The following is a 15,049-nucleotide window of genomic DNA, read 5'->3' on the forward strand; positions in this document are numbered from 1 at the left end:
AAATTTAAAATAAATAAAGCATGATTAAGCATAATCTGAGGAGATCTATCATATTCCCCCTTTTTTATTTTTTGTAATGTAATTTTTAATTGTTGGTTGGCACGTTCTACAATACCTTGACCCTGAGGATTGTAGGGAATGCCTGTTTTATGTGAAATATGGAAAGTTGCACAAAAATTGGCAAAAGCTTTACTCGTATATCCTGGAGCATTATCTGTTTTTAAAGCTTTAGGAATTCCCATAGATGCAAAACAATGAAATAAATGAGTAATTACATATTTAGTAGATTCCCCAGCCAAAGGCGTAGCACATATAAAATTAGAGTAAGTATCAACAGTTACATGAACAAATTGTAATTTACCAAAAGAGGGAATATGAGTAACATCCATTTGCCAAAGATGATGAGGGAGTAAACCCCGAGGATTGACTCCAAATTGTGGAACAGGAAGGTGGGGTAAACATTTAGAGCAGGACTTAACAATGTATCGGGCTGTTTCTCTAGAAATAGAGAATTGTTTTTGAAGCATAGCAGCAGATTGATGATGTAAATTATGTGATTGAGTAGCAAGATCCTGAGGTTGAGATAAACTTAAGCCTATAATCTTTGTATTTTCGTCAGCCAATTGATTTCCCAAAGACAATGGGCCAGGGAGACCTGAATGGGCTCGAATATGTAATATGGCTACAGGAAACTCATGCTGACGAATAATCTTTTGTAGTTGAAAGAAAGTCTGAAACAATTGAGAATCAACAGTATTGCCAATTATAGCAGTTTCTATGTTACGCAAAATAGTAACCAAATAATGGCTATCTGTATAGAGATTAAAATAACAATGTGAAAAGATTTGAAAAGCCAAGGAAATCGCATGTAATTCGACTCGTTGGGCAGAGGTATGATCTGTTTGTTCTTTATGAAGTAAGTCATCAGAAATAACCACAGCGATGCCATTGGCAGAACCATCAGTAAAAACATTTGGGGCATTGAGAATAGGAGTTGAACAGATAGTTTTAGGAAAAATAAATAGATGTTGAGTAGCAAAATGAAGGAGCTTATTAGAAGGATAATGATTATCAATAATTCCTGAATATCCAGCAAAAGCAAGAGCCCAAAAATCAGAGACAAATAATAGCCAAGAATATTGATAAGTAGTATAAGGTATAATAATAGAATTTGGTTCATATCCTACCAACTGAATATTTCTTCTACGACCCAACTGAACAAGGGTTGCTATTAACTCATAATAAGGTGTAATGACTTTATTAGGCGTATTTTTCATATGAATCCATTCAAGAATTCCTGTTTCTTGCCATAATAAGGCGGTAGGGGTATGTGACGTAGCACAGATTATTAATAGTATAGGTAAAGAAGGCTCAATTCTAGTTAGCTGAGCAGATTGTATTGCTTTGTTTACAAGCTTGAGTGCTTGTTGAGCTTCAGAAGTTAAAATACGAGGGGAAGAAGGATCAGGACTTCCCTTTAGGATATTAAAAAGAGGCTGTAACTGACCCGTAGTTAATTTTAAAGAAGGTCGCAGCCAATTAATATCTCCTAATAACTTTTGAAAATCATTTAAAGTTTTAAGAACGTCAGTCCGTATCTCTATCTTCTGAGGTGTAATATTATAATTTGTGATATACTTACCAAGATATGAGAAAGGTGGGTTCATCTGTACTTTGTCAGCAGCAATGACTAGTCCTGATCGTGACAAATGACTTTGAAGGGAATTATAAGCCTTAAGTAAAATATGTTTATCAGAATAAGCAAGTAATAAGTCATCCATATAATGAATAAAATATATCTGAGGGAACTGTTTACGAACAGGGGCAATAACTTGAGCTACAAACTGTTGACATAAAGTAGGACTATTAGCCATACCCTGAGGCAGCATTTTCCATTGATAACGTTGCATAGGTTCTGTAAAATTTAAAGAGGGTAAGCTAAAAGCAAATCGCAACTTATCAGCCGGAAATAGAGGAATAGTAAAAAAGCAATCCTTAAGATCAATAATAATAATCATATAATTTTTAGGTATGGCTGCAGGAGAAGGCAAACCTGGTTGCAGAGCTCCCATAATTACCATAGTTTGATTAACAGCACGTAAATCTTGCAATAAACGATATTTTCCCGATTTTTTCTTTATAACAAATATAGGAGTATTCCAAGGGCTATTAGACTTTTCTAGTCTGCCCAAAGCAAGCTGTTCACTAATTATATTATGAGCCGCCATTAATTTCTCCTTAGAAAGGGGCCATTGGTCCACCCAGACAGGATTATCAGAAATCCAAGTTATAGGGTCAGCATGTGGTGGAGGAGAATCCAAGGCCCCTAGAAAAAACCCAAGCCTGTTTTATCCCGTTTATTATCAGTCTGTAAGGGTAATTTATTTCCCTGTTGATTTTTTCCCAAACCATTCCTAGGATCATAACCTTGATTTAACAATATATTAGTTACAGTAGGGTTGGGACTAAGCAATAGGATTCCCATTTGTTGTAATATATCTCTTCCCCAAAGGTTAACTGGCAATCCGGGCAATACGTAGGGTTTGAATATTCCTTGATTACCTTCAGCATCCTGCCAATGTAGGTATTGCGAACTTTGTTGTGGAGAATTAGATTGGCCAATACCTTGCAACTGTGTAATGGTTTGGTGCACGGGCCAATTTTTTGGCCAATGTATAAACGAAATAACAGAAACATCAGCACCAGTATCTAATAACCCAGAAAAAGGCCTTCCATTTATTTTTAATACCAATTGTGGTCTTTCCCTACCAATTTGTTGAATCCAGTAAACTGCATCAGAGGAACCGAAAGCCCCAGTTCCTCTTTTGTTATGTTGTAAAATTTTTCCTTCTGGTATGAATGGAATTAATAGAAGCTGAGCTATTCGCATACCGGGTGTGATAAGAAAAGATCCTTTTGATGTTTGAACCATAACCTTTAATTCCCCTTCATAATCAGCATCAATCACCCCAGGAATAATAGTTAAGCCTTTCATAGACATACTACTTCTTCCAAGGATTATACCAACCGTTCCCTGGGGTAAAGGCCCAAAAGTTCCCGTAGGAAGGGCTTGGGGTCCCATATCCGAGGTTAATAAGAATTGGGTGGAGGCACAGAGGTCCAGTCCTGCACTATTTGGCGTGGCCCTTTGAAGGGAGGAGATTCCATTCCCTGAGGAACAAAGGTCTGAGCTGTAGGCGGTGGAGCAGGTTGTGAGGGGATTATTGACATTGCTCCAATTGTTTGATGGGGCCGGAGCAGGCCCCTCCGGAAGTTTCCCGACAAGGGAGTTCCATCTTTATGAGTCACTGATCGACATTCTTTAGCCCAATGCCGTCCTCTTTTGCATCGGGGACAAATTGTGGGAGGAGGAGATTTACCTTGAGGCACAGAACTTACGATAGGCATATTAGGAGTATCAACAGTACAATTTTTTGCAAAATGACCTGGCTTCCCACATTTAAAACAGTTTTTACTTTTAGCATTTGGCCCAAATCCTGCCTTAGTTAGGGCTGCAGCTATAGCTGCTCCCTGTAAGTAAGATGATCCAATATCAGAACAAACTCGAATATAATCCTCTAAATTTCCTTTCCTTTTCCATGGACGTATAGCTGCTTGACAAATATTATTAGCATTTTCGAAAGCCAATTGTTTGACGATAATTGCTCCAGAAGGACCATCAGAAATAATTCTATTAACAGCCTGTAATAATCTATCCACAAAATCAGCATAAGGTTCATCTGCCCCTTGCCTTATTTTAGCAAGGTCTTCAGTCCTAGTGGAGGCAGGTAAATGTTTCCATGCATGTAGAGCTATATGATTGATCTGAGCATAAGCCACAAAAGGGAAAGCTAATTGATCCTGTAATAACTGATGTTGTCCTTCCCCAATCAACATCTCATAATTTACTAGCACATTATGTGCAGTATTTCTTTCAGCTTGTTCAGCAGCCTTTTCATAATATTCTGATTTCCAAAGTAAATAGTCGCCACCAGTGAGACAAGCACGAGCAATAGATTTCCAGTCTGCTGGAGGCAATGCTTCTGTTGCAATAGTATCCAACATAGTAATAGTGAAAGGGGCTGTAGGCCCATATTGTGCACAGGCTGCTTTTAAATCTTTTAAAACCTTAAAGGAGAGAGGCTGATATTCCCGATTATTTTGTTGTGGATTTTGAGGATTGGGTCGTTCCACCACCGGGCAGCAGAATAAAGGATCCTCCCCTCTATTAAGAGCTCCCTGTACTGCTTGTTGTAAAGGACTAAGCTTAGGAGGGATAGGGACAGAGACATGTAATTGCTGTAACCGCGGAAGAATATTTTCATCAGGATATTTTTCAGCCTCATATTTGGCTTCTTCACCCTCTAAATCAAAAGAAAAGTCATCATCATCAAGTGAATTAACACTTTTTATCCTCGGTGGCAACGGAGGAGCAGTATCTACTGCAGCAACATGTTCTACAGATTTAGCTGTTAATTTTGGAACTGAATCATAAATTGGATTAAAACAATCTCTTATTAAATTCCACAAGCTAAAAATGGAAACTGAAACAGAAGATCGTCCATGTACTTCATGATATTTAGATAATTCATCTCCTACACGAGTCCAAATTGCTAAGTCCACTGATCCTCCTTCAGGGAACCAAGGACAAGCATCATATACTAATTGCAAAAATTCCAGAAGTTGTGAGGTAGTTACCTTAGTTCCACGGGCTTTTAACATTGAAAGCAAAACCTGAGCAAATAAATCACGCTCCTTAGAGCCCTTTTGTCCCATATTATTTTACTTCTGACTCTTTCTCGAGTTACCGTCTTAAAAACGAAATTATTTCTTGTGGCCACACTATCTCACTCGAGAGTTCTGCTTACCTGAAATCTTCCGAAATGCCTCACGCACTCAGGTCCCTGTGCGGGCGCCACTTGCCGCAGACCGGCTGCAGAAAGCTAGAAGTTCCTGGCGGTGAGGGGTAAGGAACTGAAAAGCACCAGTATGGGGTCAGAAGGGCCAAGACAACTGATGGTTGCAAGGCTAGTTTATTCAAAGAGCATGAATGTATATATAGGTTTAGTACGGAACGAATACCAGACAACAAATCAGCAAACCTTGTATTTCCACATAATTCTGTCGCCACTATCTATGCGCCATTATCTATGCGCCACTATCTATGCATCACTATCTATGCGTCAGCATGCCTTATGGGCCATTCTTTGGAGATACAGACTTCCCCCTCAGGGCAGCACGTCCTTCTTCTGGGGAACAACCAGGGGCTCTTAGATCCAGAGCAGGCACCTGGAACGAAACTGGCCGCAAGCCATTTTCCTTTTTTACGCTCAATACCGCAGCGTCAGGAGTGCATACCAAGAAAGAGACAAGCAGTTCTCCGCAAAGCAGAAAGCTGAATAAGCTTACAGCTTGGGGGCCACCACAGCTAGACAATCCAGCTAAGTGTTAACAGAAAATTCATCAAAATCAAATAAGTAGTAATAAACATCAGAATGAAATAAATAGTAAACTTATTACAAATGTAAAGTGTCCCAGTAACTGCTTCTTTAACATTTTATCAGATAACTCTGTCCAGTTCACCCTTGCCACTATCAAAAATACTCTGCTAAAAGGCAAAGTAGGATATGGGGCTGGTACCTTCAATACGGAGAATTGCAAGTGGGATTAGACTTCAGAGAGCTTGTGTGGCTTTCCAGGACCATCACAATTAGGCAGTAAACTACCACTCACATTTATTTCCTGGATTCATTTTCTCCTATAACTCAAATACATCAAATCCAATGACTTATTATAGTCTGAAATTTTATTTCTCACTCTCTTTGCTCACATTATTGACTTTTTATAAAATGTAAACAATTATGAATTGGCTCTGATTGCAGGGTGAGCAAACGGTAAATAAAATTTAACTTACAAATTCTGAGAGACTGGAGGCGTCAAGATGTTTTCACAGAAGAGAAACACTAAAACTAACATGTGAAAGATAATAGATTTTTCCTTTTAGGAGCAATAGTTGAAATAATTTCAGGAAGTAAGATATTTTAGGAAGATGAAGAAAGAATAAAGATAATTGAATTGGAAATTGGTAAGGCAAACTTCAGTGAGTAGTGGAGGTATAAGATGGATTTTAAACGATGACAGGTGGTTACTAGACTTATTGTGGTGATTAATTCACAATGTACATAAATGTTGAATCACTATGTTGTACACCTGAAAATATGTTATTATTGTAGATCAACTACATTTTAACTAAAAAAAAGAAAAAAGAAAATGATTTAAAAAATAGGTATGTGTTGTTTTGGCACAGGGAAAAAATTAGGAGACTATACAGAAAAATGTTAATGACAGTTGTTTACTTTCAACATTACATATCTCTTTTCTTATCCTTGAGTGTGTATAAATTTTGTAAGCAGGGGAAAAAATTGAAAAATTAAATCTGGAGAATGTATCTATTGTGCTAAATGAGTAGTTTTCCTTTAATCTCCTATATTAGCAATTTGTAAAGAGGTAAACAAAACAAATAGAACTGTATACAAAAAAAAAAAAAAGGTGGATTTTAAGATTACAATGAACAAATTGTACTCAGAGTGGGGAAAATTATTTTTAAATTGTCAAGAAATAACTAGACCCAGGGAAGACAATTTTCATCTTAGGACTTAATAATGATTATAGACTTAAAAAAAAAAAAATAGTGAAGGAGGGAAGCCCTTACAATAGGCAAGAATTTGTGTGACGATGGCATATATTTGTTGCTTAAGGAGAGAGCATTGGGAAGAAGAGAGACATTTGTTCCTACTAAGTAGGAAACAAAACAGTAGATGAAGAGAAAGGAAAAAAAAAGAATTAGGAAAGAGAGAAAGAAGAACCACAGGTATAACTTCTAACGTACTAACTCAAAATTACAGTTTATGTGTTTCTCCTTCCAGAAATGGACTTTGTGACAGATGAAAGCTGGCTTAATATCCTTCTATCTCTAGTACTTGGCACAGGGCAGGTTCCTCACTATATGTTTATGGAATGGATAAGTGGAGGTAAAATAATTCTTGTCATATGATTTCATTATTTTTGAGGATGGAGAAAATTGGCTTCTCTGGGAAAAGGGGAATTGGAAGTTAGTTGAGAGTCCATTTGGAACACCTGGTGAAAGGAAAGACTAATGATTTTTTTTTTTTTTTAAGTGAGGAATGATGAGAATAACATTAATTTGAAGTGGATGTGGTCAGTGTGTTTTTGAAGGTTTTCTTTTTGGTTTGTTTGTTTTTATCATCAACTGCAATTTGGAGAGCAGATGTAAAAAACCAGACAGTGGTATCCTAAAAGATTGTCAATGCAGTCACAGTGGTGTGGCCTATGTATTTGTCCTCTTGGAGGCTGTGTGTGGTAAATGACATGGCTGCCTTTGGCATCCTGGCTGGCAGTGAAGGAAAGTGATATCAGAAGCAGGCTTTGGATTTGGAGAATAAAGGAACAGTGCATGTTAGAATTAAGATTTTAAAAGAACAGACTTAATGGGGTTATGGAAGTGAGACAGATAAAGTGTATTAAAAAGAACTATTTTTCTTTCAATTCTTCATTTTCAAGGCAGAGAAATTTCAGCATTCAAAATTGTAGAGAGAGAGGAAACAAAGATGTGACGATTTCAATCAAGGTTACATTTATGTTTGTAGATAACAAAAAAAATGGAGAGACCTTGGTCTGATAGAGATTGAAGCACTCTGAACCAGCATGCTAGAAGGATCATTTACTTAGATGATGAAGCTAATAAAAGGACTGGAGTGGAGAGAAAAATAGTAGAGCAAGCACTGAAGAAATTAGAATGTTAGGAGGTTGTAGATTGATGACTGTCAGGATATGAAGAGACTGAACGTTATGACAAAAATCACAGAAAAGATTGATGATGAAAGAAGTGTATGAAAATGATGGCCATGAGTAAATAATCTCAGACACCTCTTCCTTACCTAGATGGAAAAAAAGGCCTCCAGCAGAGAGGTAATGAGAATTTTCACCATCAGAGAAAAGTCACTTTCAGTTACAGAGTAGATGTGGAAGAAATTCTTACACAAAATGTGGCCAAGAAAAGGAATATTAGAACCTATATAATAATAATACTAATAATGATTATCTAAAAATTCATATTGAACATATAATGTTGAACATAAATTAATGTATTTTTCTAAAAATCTCAGAGTATAAATGATAAACCAAACTGGCTATGTGAAAGTTGTCATATGTGTAAAAACTGGAAATATTTCCTCTCAAACAGTTATTAACATTGCAGAATTATTTTGGGCTCCTGGATTCACTGGCTGAAACCAAGATACCAACCTATACACACACAGACATTCAGGTATATGCTAAAACTTTTATTCTAGATGCCTACAAAAGAGACCAGATAAAATAAAAGAGGACACCTGTTTTGCTTTAATTCTGAGATTTCTCAAGCCAGAAGTAGACAACTATTGGATTTAAAAGAGTTGTTGAAAAGGTCATGATAAAGCCAAATCCTTTGTCGGGGAGGGTGTAGTTATTTCTGATAAAAGTTACTATCAAAATAAATTATGTTTACTTTTGCAATTATTATTGATTAGGTCTCAAGGTTTTTGTTTCTTTGATACTTATCATGATTTACTCACCATGTTATTTCAAAAAGCATGACTAGTTTTAGTGGCTGCCCATCTTTACTATCAATGAGTTGAAATATGTTTGAAAAAGAAACAAATTCCTAAAAGTGATCCATAGTGTGTATAAAACTATAATTAAAGTTATTATTTAAATTAATTATTAAAGTAGGACAACATCCCTAACATTAAAATATGTGAATTAATTGGATTCAGAGTGCTAAAAGAGTTTCAAACATTAAAGACGAGGGAGTATTTATAACATTTGAGGAAATGAGATTAACAAGAATAAGTAAAACTGGAGTTTTGAACATAAAGGTAATATTTCTTATCAGAAAATAAGAGCAAATACAAAAAACTGTGGTGATATCAAACTGATTTCTAAAATAAAAGAACTATTTTTCATGTATTAGTTGCCCTGTTCAGCTGGGTCAAATATTGACCAACAAAACCCAAAGTATAGCTTTTTCAGTTGCTATTTGTTGTTTGGACTGCTTAAACTGTCTATGGTTTTGTTTTTCTGCTGGGATTCTAGCATATTAAATGTCATGTTATAGCTTTTTCTAGCATTATTTCTGGCCAAATAAGACAAGTGAATAATAAAATTATTATTTTAGTTTTCATAGGCTTGACTATGATATGTCTGGGCATGGAGTTCTTCAGATTTACTCTATTTGGAATTGACGGAGTTTCTTGAATCTGTAGATATGTCTCTCACCAAATTTAGCAAGCTTTTAGTCATTATTTCTTCCAATATATTTTCAGCCCCACATTTTTTATCCTTTCATTCTAGGACTACAATGATGAAACTATTTGATCGTTTGTTATTGCCCCAGAAGTACCTGAGGTTCAGGGTTCTTTTCTGTGTGTTTGCTCTGTATTGTTCTGATTAAATCATTTCTATTAATCTACCTTCATCTTACTGATTCTTTCCTCTGATGTTTCCATTTTGTTATTTAGCCCATAAAGTTAGACATCATATTTTTTTTTAATTCCAAAATTTCTATTGGTTCTTACACCTTCTATTTTTTACTGATATTGTCTATATTTTTATTCTTAACTGCATATATTATTACTATTTAGAAAAATGTTATGACATCTTCTTTAGAATTCTTGTCCAATAATTCTAACATTTGTATCATCGCAGTGTTAAATTCTGTTGTCTTTTCTCATTTGAGGTTTTCCAACTTTTGGTATGTGAGTAATTTTGGATTATATCTTGGACAATTTGAATATTATGAGACTAAGTTTCCTGTTTATATCCTTTACCTAAGCAGGTGGTCAACCTTTTTTAGATTCAAAATATATGTTCTGGCTCACTTTTGTGGGCTGCTTATCAAATGTCAATTTATTTCATAAATTTCCTGCAGTGAACTGGTCTCCTACACTTGTGTGTTACTCAGGTGACAGGACTCCACCCCAGTCTCCCCGGCACTGGTTAGGAAGAGGGGGGAAAACACTTCACCACCACAGGGCCATGATAGAACTCAGAGTGCCATCCACCTGTCTATGCACCTTCTCCTTCATGCAGAGCACCACCCACAGGCTTCACCAGGTGGGGGTTCCTCCTCTTCCTGGGCTGGGGAGAATATCAGAGTTTGTCTGTCCAATGTCTCTGTGTATGAGGAGTGCCACTTCACCCCTACAGAAGGAAGGTGATGCCAGAGGTCAACCCAGAAGCTCTGTGGGGAACAGGGTGCTGCCCCAGTACTGCAGGGTGAGGGTGGAAGACCAGGTTTTATCATGGGTGTTGCTGCTTTAGCACCAATTGAGTTGGGGAATGGACGTGTATTTTTTTTTTTTTAAGGGATTCACCTTGAGAATAGACCAGTATGGATAAAAAGTGTTTTGTCCTAAGGATTGGCTTCCTCCCACTACTATGGCTAAAGACAGATAGGTGACAGAGAGAGAGAGAGAGAGAGAGAGAGAGAGAGAAAACAACTCAAAATAAATGTGGATAATTCCTGATAATACTGGATGGAATTAATGATCAGGGTCTGCTTTACACATCTATTGCATGGTATAATGAAAGAAAGCCAAATATTATTTCTAATAAAAAAACTATCTGCCACTTGTATAATATAGTGTCAATAAATAGGTTGACAATTTAAGGGGTTCTAAAGTAATAATTTTTTTACAAAGAGATGAACCTATTTCCACTAAATATCACCCAACCAACAGAGTACAGCATATTTTGGTAATTAAAGAATAAGTTAAGGGAGGACCTTCAAGATGGCAGAGGAGTAAGATGTGGAGATCACCTTCCTCCCCACAAATACATCAAAAATGCATCTACAAGCGGAACAGCTCCTACAGAACACCTACTGAATGCTGGAAGAAGACCTCAGACTTCCCAAAAGCTTTGATTTTACCATTTATCCTAGGGTTCTGTTTGTCCATTTTTGTTTTTTGTTTTTTTAGTATAATTTCAGTGCTTGTTATCATTGGTGGATTTGTTCATTGGTTTCATTGCTCTCTTCTTTCTTTCCTTCTTCCTTTTTTATTACTTTGTTATTTTTAATAATATATATTTTTACTAACTTTATCTTATTTTATTTGTCTTCCTTTCTATTTTTTTCCCCCATTTCTTCTGAGCCGTGTGGCTGACAGGGTCTTGGTGCTCCAGCCGGGAGTCAGGCCTGAGCCTCTTACATGGGAGAGCCGAGTTCAGGACATTGGTCCACCAGAGACCTCCTGGACCCATGTAATATCAAATGGTGAAAACTCTCCCAGAGATCTCTGTCTCAACACTAAGACCCAGCTACACTCAACTATCAGCAAGCTACAGTGCTGGACAGCCCATGACAAACAACTAGCAAGACAGGAACACAATCCCACCCATTAGCAGAGAGGCTGCCTAAAATTGTAATAAGTTCACAGACACGCCAAAACACAAGACCAGATGCTGTCCTGCCCACCAGAAAGACAAGATCCAGCCTCATCCACCAGCACACAGACACCAGTCCACTCAACCTGGAAGCCTACACAACTCTCTGAACCAAACTTACACAGTGGGGAAGACACCAAAAACAACGGGAACTACGAATATGCAGCCTGTGAAAAGGAGACGCAAAATACAGTAAGTTAAAAAAAAAGTGAGAATACAAAGAAATACACAGCAGATGTAGGAGCAAGGTAAAAACCCACCAGAGCAAACAAATGAAGAGGAAATAAGCAGTCTACATGAAAAAGAATTCAGAGTAATGATAGTACAGATGATCCAAAATCTTGGAAATAGAATGGAGAAAATAAAAGAAACATTAAACAAGGACCTAGAGGAAGTAAAGAGCAAACAAACAATGATGAACAACACAATAAACAAAATTAAAAATTCTCTAGAAGGAATCAATAGCAGAATAACTGAGGCAGAAGAACAGATAAGTGACCTGGAAGATAAAATAGTGGAAATAGCTACCTCAGAGCAGAATAAAGAAAAAAGAATGAAAAGAATTGAGGACAGTTTCAGAGACCTCTGGGACAACATTAAACACACCAACATTCGAATTATAGGGGTACCAGAAGAAGAAGAAGAAGAAAAAAAAGGGACTGAGAAAATATTTGGGGAGATTACACTTGAAAATTTCCCTAAAATGGGAAAGGAAAAAGTCAATAAAGTCCAGGAAGTGTAGAGAGTCCCATACAGGATAAATCCAAGGAGAAACATGCAAAGACACATATTAATTAAACTACCAAAAATTAAATACAAGGAAAAAATATTAAAAGCAGCAACGGAAAAGCAACAAATAACATACAAGGGACTCCCCATAAGGTTAAAAAATGATCTTTCAGCAGAAACTCTGCATGCCAGAAGGGAGTGGCAAGACATATTTAAAGTGATGAAAGGGAAAATCTACAACCAAGATTACTCTACCAGCAAGGATCTCATTCAGATTTGATGGAGAAAATAAAACCTTTACAGACAAGAAAAAGCTAAGAGAACTCAGCACCACCAAACCAGCTTTACAACAAATGCTAAAGGAACTTCTCTAGGCAGGAAACACAAGAGAAGGAAAAGACTTACATTAACAAACCCAAAACAATTAAGAAAATGGTAATAAGAACATACATATCAATAACTACCTTAAATGTAAATGGATTAAATTATTCAACCAAAAGACACAAACTGGCTGAATGGATACAAAAACAAAACCCGTATATATGCTCTCTACAAGGGATCCACTTCAGACCTAGGAACACATACAGACTGAAAGTGAGGGGATGGAAAAAGATATTCCATGTAAATGGAAATCAAAAGAAAGATGGAGTAGCAATTCTCATATCAGACAAAATAGACTTTAAAATAAAGACTATTACAAGACACAAAGAAGGACACTACATAATGATCAAGGGATCAATCCAAGAAGAAGATATAACAATTGTAAATATTTATGCACTCAACATAGGAGCACCTCAATACATAAGGCAAATGCTAACAGCCATAAACTGGAAGATTGACAGTAACAATAATACTAGGGGACTTTAACACCCCACTTTCACCAATGGACAGATCATCCAAAATGAAAATAAATAAGGAAACAGAAGCTTTAAATGATACATTAAACAAGATGGACATAACTGTTATTTATAGGACATTCCATCCAAAAACAACAGAATACACTTTCTTCTCAAGTGCTCATGGAACATCGTCCAGGATAGATCATATCTTGTATCTCAAATCAAGCTTTGGTAAATTTAAGAAAATTGAAAATGCATCAAATATCATTTCTGACCATAATGCTATGAGACTATATATCAATTAAAGGAAAAAAATCTGTAAAAAATAGACACAGATGGAGGCTAAACAATACACTACTAAATAACCAAGAGATCACTGAAGAAATCAAAGAGGAAATCAAAAAATACCTAGAAACAACTGACAGTGAAAACATTACAACCCAAAAACTATGGGGTGCAGCAAAAGCAGTTCTAAGAGGGAAGTTCGTAGCAATGTAATCCTACCTCAAGAAATAAGAAACATCTCAAATAAGCAAACTAACCATACACCTAAAGCAATTAGAGAAAGAAGAACAAAAAGAACCCAAAGTTAGCAGAAGGAAAGAAATCATAAAGATCAGTTAAGAAATAAATGAAAAAGAAATGAAGGAAATGATACCAAAGATCAATAAAACTAAAAGCTGCTTCTTTGAGAAGATAAACAAAATTGATAAACCATTAACCAGACTCATCATGAAAAAAACGGAGAAGACTCAATATCAATAGAATTAGAAATGAAACAGGAGAAGTAACAACTAACACTGCAGAAATACAGAGAATCATGGGAGATTACTACAAGCAACTATATGCCAATAAAATGGACAACCTGGAAGAAATGGGCACATTCTTGGAAAAGCACAATGTTCTGAGACTGAACCAGGAAGAAATAGAAAATATGAACAGACCATTCACAAGCACTGAAATTGAAACTGTGATTAAAAATCTTCCAACAAACAAAACCCCAGGACCACATGGCTTCACAGGCGAATTCAAGCAAACATTTAAAAAAGAGATAACACCTACCCTTCTCAAACTCTTCCAAAATATAGCAGAAGGAGGAACACTCCCAAACTCATTCTACGAGGCCACTGTCACCCTGAAACCACAACTAGACAAACATGTCACCAAAACAGAATACTACAGGCCAGTATCACTGATGAACATGGATGCAAAAATTCTCAATAAAATACTAACAAACAGAATCCAATGGCACATTAAAAGTATCATAAACCATGATCAAGTGAGGTTTATACCAGGAATTCAAGGATACTTCAATATATGCAATGTGATATGCCATATTAACAAACTGAAAGAGAAAAATACTATGATCATCTCAATAGATGCAGAAAAAGCTTTCGACAGAATTCAACACCCCGTTATGATAACAACCCTCCAGAAAGTAGGCATAGAGGGAACCAACCTCAACATAATAAAGGCCATATAAGACAAACCCACAGTCAACATCATTCTCAATGGTGAAAAACTGAAACCATTTCCACTAAGATCAGGAGCAAGACAAGATTGCCCACTCCCACCAATATTATTCAACATAGTTTTGGAAGTTTTAGCTAAAGCAATCAGAGAAGAAAAAGAAATAAAAGGAATCCAAATCAGAAAAGAAGTAAAACTGTCACTGTTTGCAGATGACAAGATACTATACAGGAAGAATCCTAAAGATGCTACCAGAAAACTACTAGAACTAATCAATGAATTAGCAGGATACAAAATTGATGCACAGAAATCTCTTGCATTCCTATACACTAATTAATGATGAAAAATCTGAAAAAGAAATTAAGGAAACACTCCCATTTACCATTGCAACAAAAATAATAAAATACCTAGGAATAAACCTACCTAAGGAGACAAAAGACCTGTATGCAGAAAACTATAAGACACTGATGGAAGAAATTAAAGATGGTAGAAACAGATGGAGTGAT

General features: G+C 36.3%; 1 protein-coding gene across 1 annotated transcript in view; it reads right to left on the bottom strand.

Annotated features, from left to right (window-relative positions):
- The window catches only part of LOC132365096 (endogenous retrovirus group K member 13-1 Env polyprotein-like), a 31,159-nt gene extending 26,238 nt beyond the window's left edge, over nt 1-4,921 (bottom strand). The window contains exon 1 of the mRNA XM_059921799.1: nt 4,869-4,921. The gene's annotated coding sequence lies outside the window, so the exon portion shown is untranslated. The remainder of the gene's footprint in view (nt 1-4,868) is intronic.
- Nucleotides 4,922-15,049: the final 10,128 nt, after the last annotated feature.

Source organism: Balaenoptera ricei, chromosome 4 (assembly GCF_028023285.1).
Source record: "Balaenoptera ricei isolate mBalRic1 chromosome 4, mBalRic1.hap2, whole genome shotgun sequence".
Taxonomy (NCBI): Eukaryota; Metazoa; Chordata; class Mammalia; order Artiodactyla; family Balaenopteridae; genus Balaenoptera; species Balaenoptera ricei.